At 38.8% G+C, this 11,325-nt stretch overlaps 1 protein-coding gene across 1 annotated transcript in view; it reads left to right on the forward strand.

Annotated features, from left to right (window-relative positions):
* The first annotated feature begins 141 nt into the window (after window positions 1-141).
* The window catches only part of KATNBL1 (katanin regulatory subunit B1 like 1), a 50,303-nt gene continuing 39,119 nt past the window's right edge, over window positions 142-11,325 (forward strand). The window contains exon 1 of the mRNA XM_082452502.1: window positions 142-326. The gene's annotated coding sequence lies outside the window, so the exon portion shown is untranslated. The remainder of the gene's footprint in view (window positions 327-11,325) is intronic.

Here is an 11,325-nt window from a genome sequence, read left to right on the forward strand (position 1 = left end):
TGTTAGCACCCTCAGTTCCCCAGCAGTATTACTTGCCCCATCGTAGCAGGACTACCATACGTACCTGTGTCCGCCAGGGGGCACTGTGGCCGCACCTCCTCCTCCCGGTCCCTGCACCCCTGCGCAACCTGAGAGGGGCGGAGCCAGCGTTGGGCGGAGCCTCCGAGACGCCCTAGAGGGAGGTATCCCGGCGGGCCGCGCGTGCGGCCGCGTTTGAATGGCCCTGAGTGGGCTCGGCCGGGGATCCGAGGGATAGTCTGGGCGGCCGGGGCGCAGTTGGTCAGCGCCTGGGCTAGGCGGAGGCGCCGCGGTACCATGAGGCGCCGGTAAGTGACGACCGAGCCTGCGCCATCCCCGCGCCGGCGGTTGCCCTGCAGGGGCCAGGCTTCTCCTCGGGCCTGACCGCGCCCTGGGCCCACCTGCAGGCCCCGCGGCGGCCTCTGCTCGGCCCGGCCCGGCCCGCGCGGGGCTGCAGGGGTCGGGGGTCGGGGCGGCGAGGCCGCGGTCTCCCGTGGAGCCCCCTACCCGGCCGCGGCGAGGAGGGTCGGGGCGGCGGGCGCAGGAGCCCGCCCGGGTGGGCGCGAGGGGTCCGGGCCGGGAGAGGCGTGGACGGAACCTGCTGTCACTTATTTATCTGCGGGTGGAGCCGACTTGTGCATCCCAGGGAGGGGGGAAGGACGCCGGCGTCTGAGGCGCTCTGTTTGAGGACAGGTTTTTCCGAGAGCCGCCTAGGCCTGGCCGTGGTATTTCCTTATTTTCTGTCGGGTCCTTGCTTCCCTGACACATAACCTTTTGTTCAGCAGGACAAAAACTTGACATAACTGCATAAGAATTGCTGATTGCAACTTTAAAAACCTCATTGTATTCTCTGAAAAGTTGTTCTGTAACAGTACCTAGGCTTTTACGAAGGTCTTACATTGGCTTAAATATGGAGAAAACAAAGAGTTGATTTGTTTTCTTGTGGCTTGTAAAATTCCTTGAAAACAGAGGTGTCTGTGTCGGTTTCTTTGAGATTAAAAAAAAAAAAAAAAGACTAACAGAAATTAGGTCTGTAATAATCACCAGTTTAGCACTGGCAAAGATTATGAGAAACTAGTCCACCTAATAGATTAAATTTGTGTAGTTTGCCCTGTTGTGTTGTTTTTTAAACCAGCTTCAGGCTTGAATCAGAATTTTATACGTTGAGGCTTTTACTTGGCTAATAACTAGCGTTGTAATCATAACATTGGTTAATATTTATTTTGTGCTTTCTATATGCCAAGCACTGTTTTGAGAGCTTTGCTTTGAGACAGATATTATTATTATCCCCATTTTGACAAAGAGGAAACTGAGGCTCAGAGACGTTAAGTAACTTGTACAAGGTTACACAGCTAATATAATTGGGACCCAAGCAGGCTGGCTCCATGCTTTTAGCTATGCTGCTCTACTGCCTCCTTTATATGTGGCTCTTTTTAGTTTACAAAGCAGTTTCATTTTATTTACTTCTCTCAACTGGGGAGATAATATACGTGTGAGGTGTGTTGGTGTACATGCACACACTACTAAATCGAGTTCTCTGCTCTTGTGGACGTAACTTTTGTGCATCAAGCAGCAAAATCCATTGGCTATTTTAAGATAAATAGAATTTATAAAGTTCATGTTTGTATTGTAGGTTATAGTTTTAATTCCTTTGTGTCATTCCCTAAAAGTGTAGAGAACAGTTTGAAACCTATGTAATTCCTTAAAATATACCATTATATATTAATGATTCTTTCTGAAAACTTACTGAGTGGTTACTCTGTACTTGGAATGATTAACTTAACTAATAACTCCATGACAAGAAATAGGATTCAAAAACAATTAAGAAATCAGTTTACACTTATTTACAGCCAAGCATTTAAATTAATTTCATTCATCAGTTATCAAGCAATGTTAGGCCCAATTGGTTATACAAAAGAAATGTGCCAGGGCAACAAACCTGAGGGAAGTTAGTCTAGTTTGGGATCAACAATCACCACCACCACCACCAAAAAAAAAAAAAGAAGAAAGATACATGAGATATTCTTTATTAGTGCAGTGGGTGTATGATGAACTGAACTGAGTAGATCAGTAATACTTCTGAAAAGAACCCAAACTGAAGTATGGATGTAGGGCATTGAATAGAAGTGTGAATGGGGAATTTTAGTGAGGAAACAGTGTGTTCGAAGACTTGAAATTGGGAATGAAAATGATTTTTCTAGGGAACAGTAAGTCTGGTCTATTTGGAAAGTTCCTATTGAGAAAAATAAGATTATGGCAGACTATGAGGAATGTTATATAAGACATATGTCAAAGTTTAGGTTTGACATATATATAAAAAGAGGTATGATTTTAGAAGTTTAAAAACTTTTAAATCGGTTATTCTCAGCTGCTGGCAGTTTTGCCCCTCAGGGGACATTTGGCAGTGTCACGCCTTGGGGGGTGGGGTGCTATTGGCATCTAGTGGATAGAGGCCAGGAATGCTGCTAAACATCCTGAAATGGGTCAGCCCCTCCATGAGAAATAATTACCCCAAATGTCAGTGGTGATGAGGTTGAGAAATCCTCTTTTAAGTTGTTTGCTTATATGGCCAGCCTCTGTTTCCATGTGCTATAGATAAATATGAATGATGAATTTTCAGACCATGAGTACAAGCAATATTAAAGTTAGGGAGAAGCTGCCTCAGAGACCTCAAGAAAGCAGCTATTGTTGGAGTCCTGGGGGAAAGAAGCTATAAGGAGTTAGGATAGGAGCACTGAGAGTGAACAAGTAGTGGTAAAAATGAGACAACTATTTAAATAATATTTTTTCCAAGTTTGAAAATAATGCATCTTCATTGTAGGAAATTTAGGAAATGTAGAGAAAGTGTAAAAAGAGCAAAAACCGCTTATAAAATCCCCCAAGCAGAAAGAACAACTGTTAACATTTTCATGTGATGTTTCCTTTCAAATCTTTTTTTATGCTGATAGCTATTTCCCTTCATAAAACTAGGATTATACATTTTTCTCCTTGTGGGTTTGTTTTTTGTTTTTGTTTTTGTTATTTTGACTTAGCATATCATGAGTATTTCCCATTCTTTGAAAAATGTTCTTCAGTCGGTCTTCTTTGTTTTTTTTGTGTGTTCTTTTCAAGTTGGGAATTTTGCTTTGTATTCAAAAGAGACATTTTGAAAGAAGAAATATTAGAACATGATGACTGATTAACTATAGGAAACAATAAGGGTAAAAGTGTATGGTGTGTCCAAGGTTTTAAATCTAGGAAGCTAAAATAATGGTGCAGCTATTGAAATAAATTGGGATTCTCATAATACTTCTCATCTTAGGTATGGAAACTGCCGTTTACAGAGACACATAATGAGATTTTAATGAGGATCCTTGATGCCTATCAGCTTACATTTTTCCTAAAACTCCTACAATTAATAATCTTCCTTTTCTTTTCTTTCTTTTTTTTTTTTTAACTTTTTGTTTTTTGTACTAAGCTTATTTTTCAGTTCTTTCTTTGCAAGTCTTCCCCTTCTTGGAAAGGTTTTTTGAAATATGTTTTCTATTAGAATACTAAGTACGGCTCAAGTTTGTTGGTCATGAATCTTTACTTTGAAAGATTAAATGACTAGTTTGAGTTTTTAAAATGTATGGATTGCTAAAGTTTATAAGCAGGAGGTGAGTATAACTCTTCCAGAGGAGGAGGAATTATCTTTAAAAATGCTTGCCCACTGATGGGATGCGTCATTACATCACATCAGTCTATATTACATTGCTATTTTATCAATCATTATACTTGTTGATCTCTATCAGTTAATTTGGTGCCTTGTGGAAAATGTATTTAGGAAAGTAAATTAAAAAAAAAACTTTAAAGCTATTACAAATGGTACTTTTACTGGGACTATATGCTTTTCAAATTGGATAGGATGTAATTTGACTTTTTTTTACTACTGACTGTTTTAGTACTTCATGTTCATCCCCCACCCCCGGTATCTTCTCACTAATAGCTAATATCCATTAACTTTGGAGAAGTTTTGTAATTTCTTTGTTCTTGGGACATGATGAGGGTAGAGATGGGAGGAAAAGGTCTTCTGAAAGCTCCCCCCAGTTTGCCTCCCCTGTAACCACCCGTCTCTCCTTCAGTTTTACACACTGCCTAAAATTCCTGAACAAGTCATTCAGGAACCTACCACCTATGTATGAATCATGAATACCCATTCTAGCATCTCTTCTAACTAGTGTAATCTTAAAACAGGCAGCCTGGTTATATGGGAAAGGCTGTAACACTGGAAGTTACAGTTCTAAGCCTGGTTCTCCTATTAGTGGCTGAGTGTTCTTGGGCAAATCCCTTAATCTTATCTGTAAATTGAAATTATCTCCAAGGTCCTTTCCAAATCTTAAGAGTCTGTGAATCTGTGATGTATTTGCTTTTGTAATTACCATGGGGAGACTATTAGTCTTTTACATTTCAGCGTGAATTAATCATAGATCATAAATTATTTCTTCCAAAGGCATTTGTAAAAGCTACTCCCATATCATAAGACTGGGGGAGGAATTTTAGAATGGAATTCAAATGGCACTAGAATACAAGCTCCAGGAAGGCAGGGAACTTTGTTTTGTTCACTTCTGTTTTCCCAGTGCCTAGAGTGGTAATTAGTATATAACATGTGTTAATATTTGTTGAATGAGTGAAGGAATGGGTTGTTTTTGAGGAAAGACAAGCTTGTTGGAGTACTGTACAGATCCTCTGAGTACCTTGAAAGAACTCAGAATACAAATCAACCTGATTACAACCCAATCATTTCTACAATATAAAAATACCTCCTAGTTGTTGTAAAGCATCCATTGTTCACTTGGCTGCCTTTCAGAACTATTAAGTCATGACTGCCCTGACTGCCCTTCATGCTCACAAAGTGCAGTTTTGTCCATCACCAGATCTTACTTTAGTGCCAGCCTGATTTTTCAATGTGCCTTTTACTCTTATTTGCAAAAATCTATGCTCTGCCTATTCCCTATACCACTTAATATTATCATTAACAGTATGTTTAGTGTTATCGCAAAAATAAATCATATATATCGATTAAAATTTGGTCTTTCATCTATGGAGGATTCATGGCACAGCAGTTAGAAACTAGTACTCTTAGCCTTCCTATTCCAGTCATCCTAATTCTACAACTGCCATATAAAATAATCTTCAGGAATATTTTTAATCATATGATATACAAAGCTTCTAAGTAAGCCTGTTTTGTCTACAAACTAAAGTCCAAGATTCCGGACCCAGCATTCAGTGATTCTGCATTTTATCCAGTCTACCTTTTTAGTCTATCCTAGTCTTTCCCCTGCAGTGACCTGGACTGTAACTATTTTTTTTTTTTGCCGTGCCACGCGGCTTGCAGGATCTTAGTTCCTCAGGGATGGAATCTGGGCCCTTGGCAGTGAAAGCCCAGAGTCCTAACCACTGGACCACTAGGGAATTCCCTGGACTCTAACTATTTGTAGATAATAATGAAACAAACACAATTATTCTTACCTAGAAGATATGTTTTCAGATAAGGAGAGGCTGACAGACTATTTCTCAAGAAGCCTTGTATTGGGTGGCATTGATTATTTGGCTAAATTATTAATTTACTGAAAAATAACATCAAGGAACAAGAATCCTTAAAACTCTACATAAACAATTTTTTCTCTCCTTGTTGGCAGACGTATCTGGAAATTAAGTATATGTATAGTATATATATTTAGTGGTATTAGTTGACTACTTAGTGAGACTGACTATATAATTCTGTGCCCACAGCATTGTTTGGATGGTTTATCAGTCTGGATGGGCTCGGTTATTTTGCAGTAACAAATAACCACCATATCTCAGTGGCTTAAAATAACAAAGGATTATTTCTTCTCAATTCATATTACATGTGAGTTGTCTGGGGGCTGTACTGTGTGTTGTCCTTGCTCAGGAATACTGAGCAAGTCATATGACCGTGCCTAACTTCAAGATGATGAGCAAGTATAAACCTATCATGTATCTGAAAGGAGAACTGGAATATCATGGCACAGTTTTAATGTTTACCACAGTTGGGGCAACCATTGACTTTTTTTTTTTTTTTTTAAGTTGGAGAGGAAAAGTTGCTTTATTCAGGAGACTGGCAGCCTGGAGAGAAGGTGGACTCATGTCCAAAAACCAACTCCCCCTTTGACATTTTTGAATATATTGTTACTCTTCTCTCCTGGCTGACCGTTAATCTTTCATGGTTGACATAATCTTTCTTTAGATATGTTCCTTCATTTATCAGCTATTCATTAAGTACCCACTATATGTCAGGTACTATCCTAGATACAATGAATGTGGTTCCTGGTCTCATGGAGTTCACAGTCTAGTGGGAGGACATGGACAAAAAGCAAATAAGCAAGTTAATTTCAGATAGTGATAAGTGCTATGGAGGGGAGAAATAAGGTACTGCTGTAGAGAATGGTTGGTGGTGAGGGTAGGGTTATCCTTGATTGGGTGGCCAGGGAAATCTTCTGGGGTGGGTGACATTTGAGCTGGGAAGCTGCAGCCCTGAGGGTATGTGGGAGAAATATTTTAAGCAGAAGGAATGCCACAAAATGGAAATGAGCTCAACATGTTTAAAGACAGGAGACCAGTATGGCTGGAGCATTTAGGAGAAACTGATACTATAGTGCAAGGGAGAGATGATGGTAGTTTGCTCTAGGATGGTGATAATATATTCCCAAACTATATTCTAGTTTGGGAATATATTATAAAGGCATAATCAATGTATTGGATATAGGGAGTTTAGGAAAAGAGAAATCAAGGATGAATCCTCTGTTTTGGACTTGAGCAACTGGGAAGATGATGGTTCCATTTACTGAGTTAGGAACAGTTAGGAGGAGCAGATTTAAGAGGGTGGATATTAAGGGTTCTATTTTCAATATATTAAGTTCAAGAATGATGACTCTTAGACATCCGAGTGGAACTGACTTGTAGGATAGTTGGAGATACAACTCCAGAGTTTAGAGGAAACATTGAGACAAATCATTTTTTTTTAAATAAATTTATTTATTTATTTATTTATTTTTGGCTGTGTTGGGTCTTCGTTTCTGTGCGAGGGCTTTCTCCAGTTGCGGCGAGCGGGGGCCACTCTTCATCGCGGTGCGCGGGCCTCTCACTGTCGTGGCCTCTCCCGTTGCGGAACACAGGCTCCAGACGCGCAGGCTCAGTAGTTGTGGCTCACGGGCTTAGTTGCTCCGCGGCATGTGGGATCTTCCCAGACCAGGGCTCGAACCTGTGTCCCCTGCATTGGCAGGCAGATTCTCAACCACTGCGCCACCAGGGAAGCCCTGACTTTTTTTTTTAATGAGGCTAATATGTTAAATTTGGTTACAGTTAAGTCTTAGACCTGGAAGTCATTATATCTCCTTAAAGCAGTGTACAATTCCTCTGGAGAAGGGAGTGTTCCCTAAGAGAAGGGGGCGTTTTCAAACTTCAGTATGCTCTGATTTCAGCCCAGGATAATGGTGGTAACAAACCTTGTAACTGATGGGATGTGCGATAATCCTCACAAGCATTCTAGTGTAAGAAGCATTAAGAACCCTTGCTATAAAAGGATGCTAGCATCATCATCTGTTGATTTCTTCATTTGGTTCTCAAAGGAAAATCTACCCTAATATTTAGGGTCTTTAGGGTATACTTCACTCTACTGATTTCAAAATTAGGAACATGTATTACAACAGACTGATAATCCTAGTCCAAATCATGAAGACAGGTTGTTAAAATTAGTTTACATCAGCTTGTCTTTTTTGAGTGTTATGTATCTATACTGGCATATCCTTTCACATATATAGAGTCTGTCTATCTTGAAAGCATCAGGAATACCTTTAGTAGCTAAACAAGGGGTCAAAAAGGATCCTTAAGGTGATGTTGTTTTATATATATGTATATATATTTACATTTCTGAGTTTAGGAAGACAATTGGAAAGGATTAGAGTGGTTTTTCCTCCCTGTGAATATATCCAGAAAAATAATGGAATGTTGTAACAGTGAGAGTAAGAGATAGTCATCAGAACATGCTAAGATAATTATCTACGTGGCTTAAGAAACCCTAAGTCTTCCCAAAGATTTGGGTGTTTATATAGCCATAAGAAAAGAAATATATAATACATTTTAATTTACTTAAAACATAATTAGGAGTTTGGGATTAACTTCTAATATATATACACAGTACTATGTATAAAATAGATAAACAGCAAGGACCTACTGTATAGCACAGGGAACTATATTCAATATCTTGTAGTGACCTATAATGGAAGAGAATCTGAAAAAGAATATATATGTAATATAACTGAATCACTTTGCTGTACACCTGAAACTAACACAACATTGTAAAATGACTATACTTCAATTTTTAAAAAATGGTTAAAAATGAAACAATATTTGCATTTGATACAAAATTCAAATTTGATACAAATTCAAAGGGAAGTCTCCCTTTCACCCCATCCCCCACCCACACATATCCTCTCTCTAGAAATGACTTTTCTCACCAGTTTCTTGTGTATCCTTCCAAAGATACTCAGTGAATATATAAGTAATCACTCACGTACACTTTATTTTTCACTTAAGTAATAGCATACTGTTCTGTACCTTATCTCCCCCCCCACCCGCCAACTTTCCAGTAAAAGGCATAAAGTCACTGAAAAAATTAAGTCTGTATGTCCAAAACTATTGATAAAGGGTGATGATAAACAAACACCTAGTTATCAGAATTTAGCTTACTTTGTTTTCCCATTATTAATCTCAGTCCCTTAATGTAGAATACTCAGTGGACTTAATTATTACATCTGAGGAGTAGGGACTTGCCTGGTGGTTCCGTGGTTAAGAATCCGCCTGCCAGTGCAGGAGACAGGTTCAAGCCCCGGTCCGGGAAGATCTCACATGCCGCAGAGCAACTAAGCCCGTGCGCCACAACTACTGAGCCTGCGCTCTAGAGCCCACGAGCCACAACTACTGAAGCCTGCGCTCCTAGAGCCTGTGGTCCGCAACAAGAGAAGCCACCACAATGAGAAGCCCGTGCACAACGAACAGTAGCCCTCACTCGCCGCAACTAGAGATAGCCTGTGCACAGCAGCGAAGACCCAATGCAGCCAAAAATAAATATAAATAAATAAATTTATTTAAAAAAAAACAAACTGAGGAGTAGGTGGTGGGAATGGTAATTCCCACTTAGTATCAATTTTGTAATTTTTATTTCAGGGTGACTTAGTCATAAGAGAGTTGGAATTCAGTTTGCTCTAATTGATTGAAATGATGTATCATCATGTTGTACCCACTGAATTGCCAGAAATCTGTATTTTCACGCTTGACCCACCTTCCTGAATTTGACATTATCTCTCAAACCAGCCTTCCATGGGAAACTGAATTAAGAGAAGGTGGTGTGTTGAATCTTTCAGCAAATAAAAAAGCCCTTGGAGTTTACTCCAGGTACTAGGGGTTTTGAGTTGTTAAGAACATGGAATCAGAATGATGGTACTTAAGTTTTATGATTTGACTGTTTAATGATATCGGGCTCTGATAACTTGGTAAATTGATTTCCTCAATAGGAATAAACCTAGAAATGTACTAGAAAATCTGGGTAACTTGATGGGGCACTCTTTCCCTGGACAGTGCACGAATAAGCACCGGCTGTATTTGTTTCTGTGCTTCTCTTTTTCTTCTCCATAATTGTTCACCTCCTCTCCCCCTGCCCCCAATCCATACCTCATCTAATTGACAACATTATTTCAAAATGTTAACCTTTAATCAGATTAGAATCTAGAAGGGATTAAAGGGCTCCAAACAAAATGAAACAAGTCAACACAATGTATCATTACTCTGCCAGTGTAATAGTTTCTCATACAGTTTATGAAAAGCACAGTTAACATGCCATTCACTTTGTCACTTTGAGTAGTACAAGTGTCTGCTGCCTTTGTAAACCACCACCCCACCCATCTGCCCAAATATGCTAGATAAATCAATGTCACAGTTAGGGAATCATGTAATCTTTTTTTGAAACTGGCTTGACATTAAAGTATTTTTTTTAGTTCTTACATGTGATAAGTTGTATCTGCTCTACACTGGGTCACATAGTCTGTTCAGTGCACCATTTGTGTTGAACACCCTTGTTGGAATAGTTAGGGGAATACATTTTACATGTTGATTAAAATTTAGTTAAACACTCATTGAGAGTCACTGGGTGAGTCCTACTGGCCCAAAAGCTATTGTTACTCTGTAAAATGACTCTCTAAATAGCTTTGCTTAAAACCATTCTATTTCATATTTTAACTCAGAGCAATTTTTCCCCGTAAGCTCTTAGATAAATCATATCACTATGCTTAACATAATGTATTATAATTGTTTGTGTTTCTCCCACTGTAAATCTTGTGGTGATGGTGAGAATTTTACAATAGGAAAGTTTGGTAAGTTTAAGGTTATAAGCAGGAATGAAGCAGAAAACTCCTAGTTACTATGATGTAGCTGTATGTAATACCAAGAATTCTTCTACCTAAAGTGATTCAAGTCATGAATTTTACAATTTTGTGTTGCTTTACATAACTTAGGAATTTATGTGTTTCAAGGCTTAAGAAACTTTATTTCCTATTACTGTATTGTCCTCTTATGTTTAAAAAAGAAACTTAATTCTTTTATTTAAAATGTGAATTTTTTTACTGTACAAAATTGATACAGAAAAATAAGCCAAAGAAAATGGTTCAACCTTAATACTGTAGAAAAATAAATAGGAAAAAAAAAGGATTCAACTACAATAGCACTCTTTAGAAAGAACTTTTATCCTTTCAGTCTTTTTTGTTTTCCTGTGCTATGTGTGCACATATACAGAAACATATAACAAATTTAGGAACTGGTATTAAAATTCGCTGACACCACGAAATATGTTTCTCACACCAAAGGCAATTTTCTTCACTAGTGATGTTTGTGTGTAACTTAATAAGAGTTAACATTTACAGTGATTAACCATGTGCTAGACATTGTGGTAAGTGGATTATTTTATTTAATCCTCACAACTCTACTCTGAAAATAGGAGGTTAAGTAACTTGCCTAATATCACATAACTAGTAAATGGTTAAAGCAGGACTGAAACCCAGGAAGTCTGACTCCAAGACTTGTGTTTGCCCCTTACCACATACCGCCTAGTCCTTTCAGTTTAATCACAGAAGAAAAATACAACTTATATTAAATATTTCAAAAGCAAACTAAAAATACATACACAATCCTAAAGATGCCACCAGAAAACTACTAGAGCTAATCAATGAATTTGGTAAAGTTGCAGGATACAAAATTAATGCACAGAAATCTCTT

The sequence above is a fragment of the Balaenoptera physalus genome (genome assembly GCF_965194825.1).
Source record: "Balaenoptera physalus genome assembly, chromosome: 2".
In the NCBI taxonomy this organism is placed as follows: domain Eukaryota; kingdom Metazoa; phylum Chordata; class Mammalia; order Artiodactyla; family Balaenopteridae; genus Balaenoptera; species Balaenoptera physalus.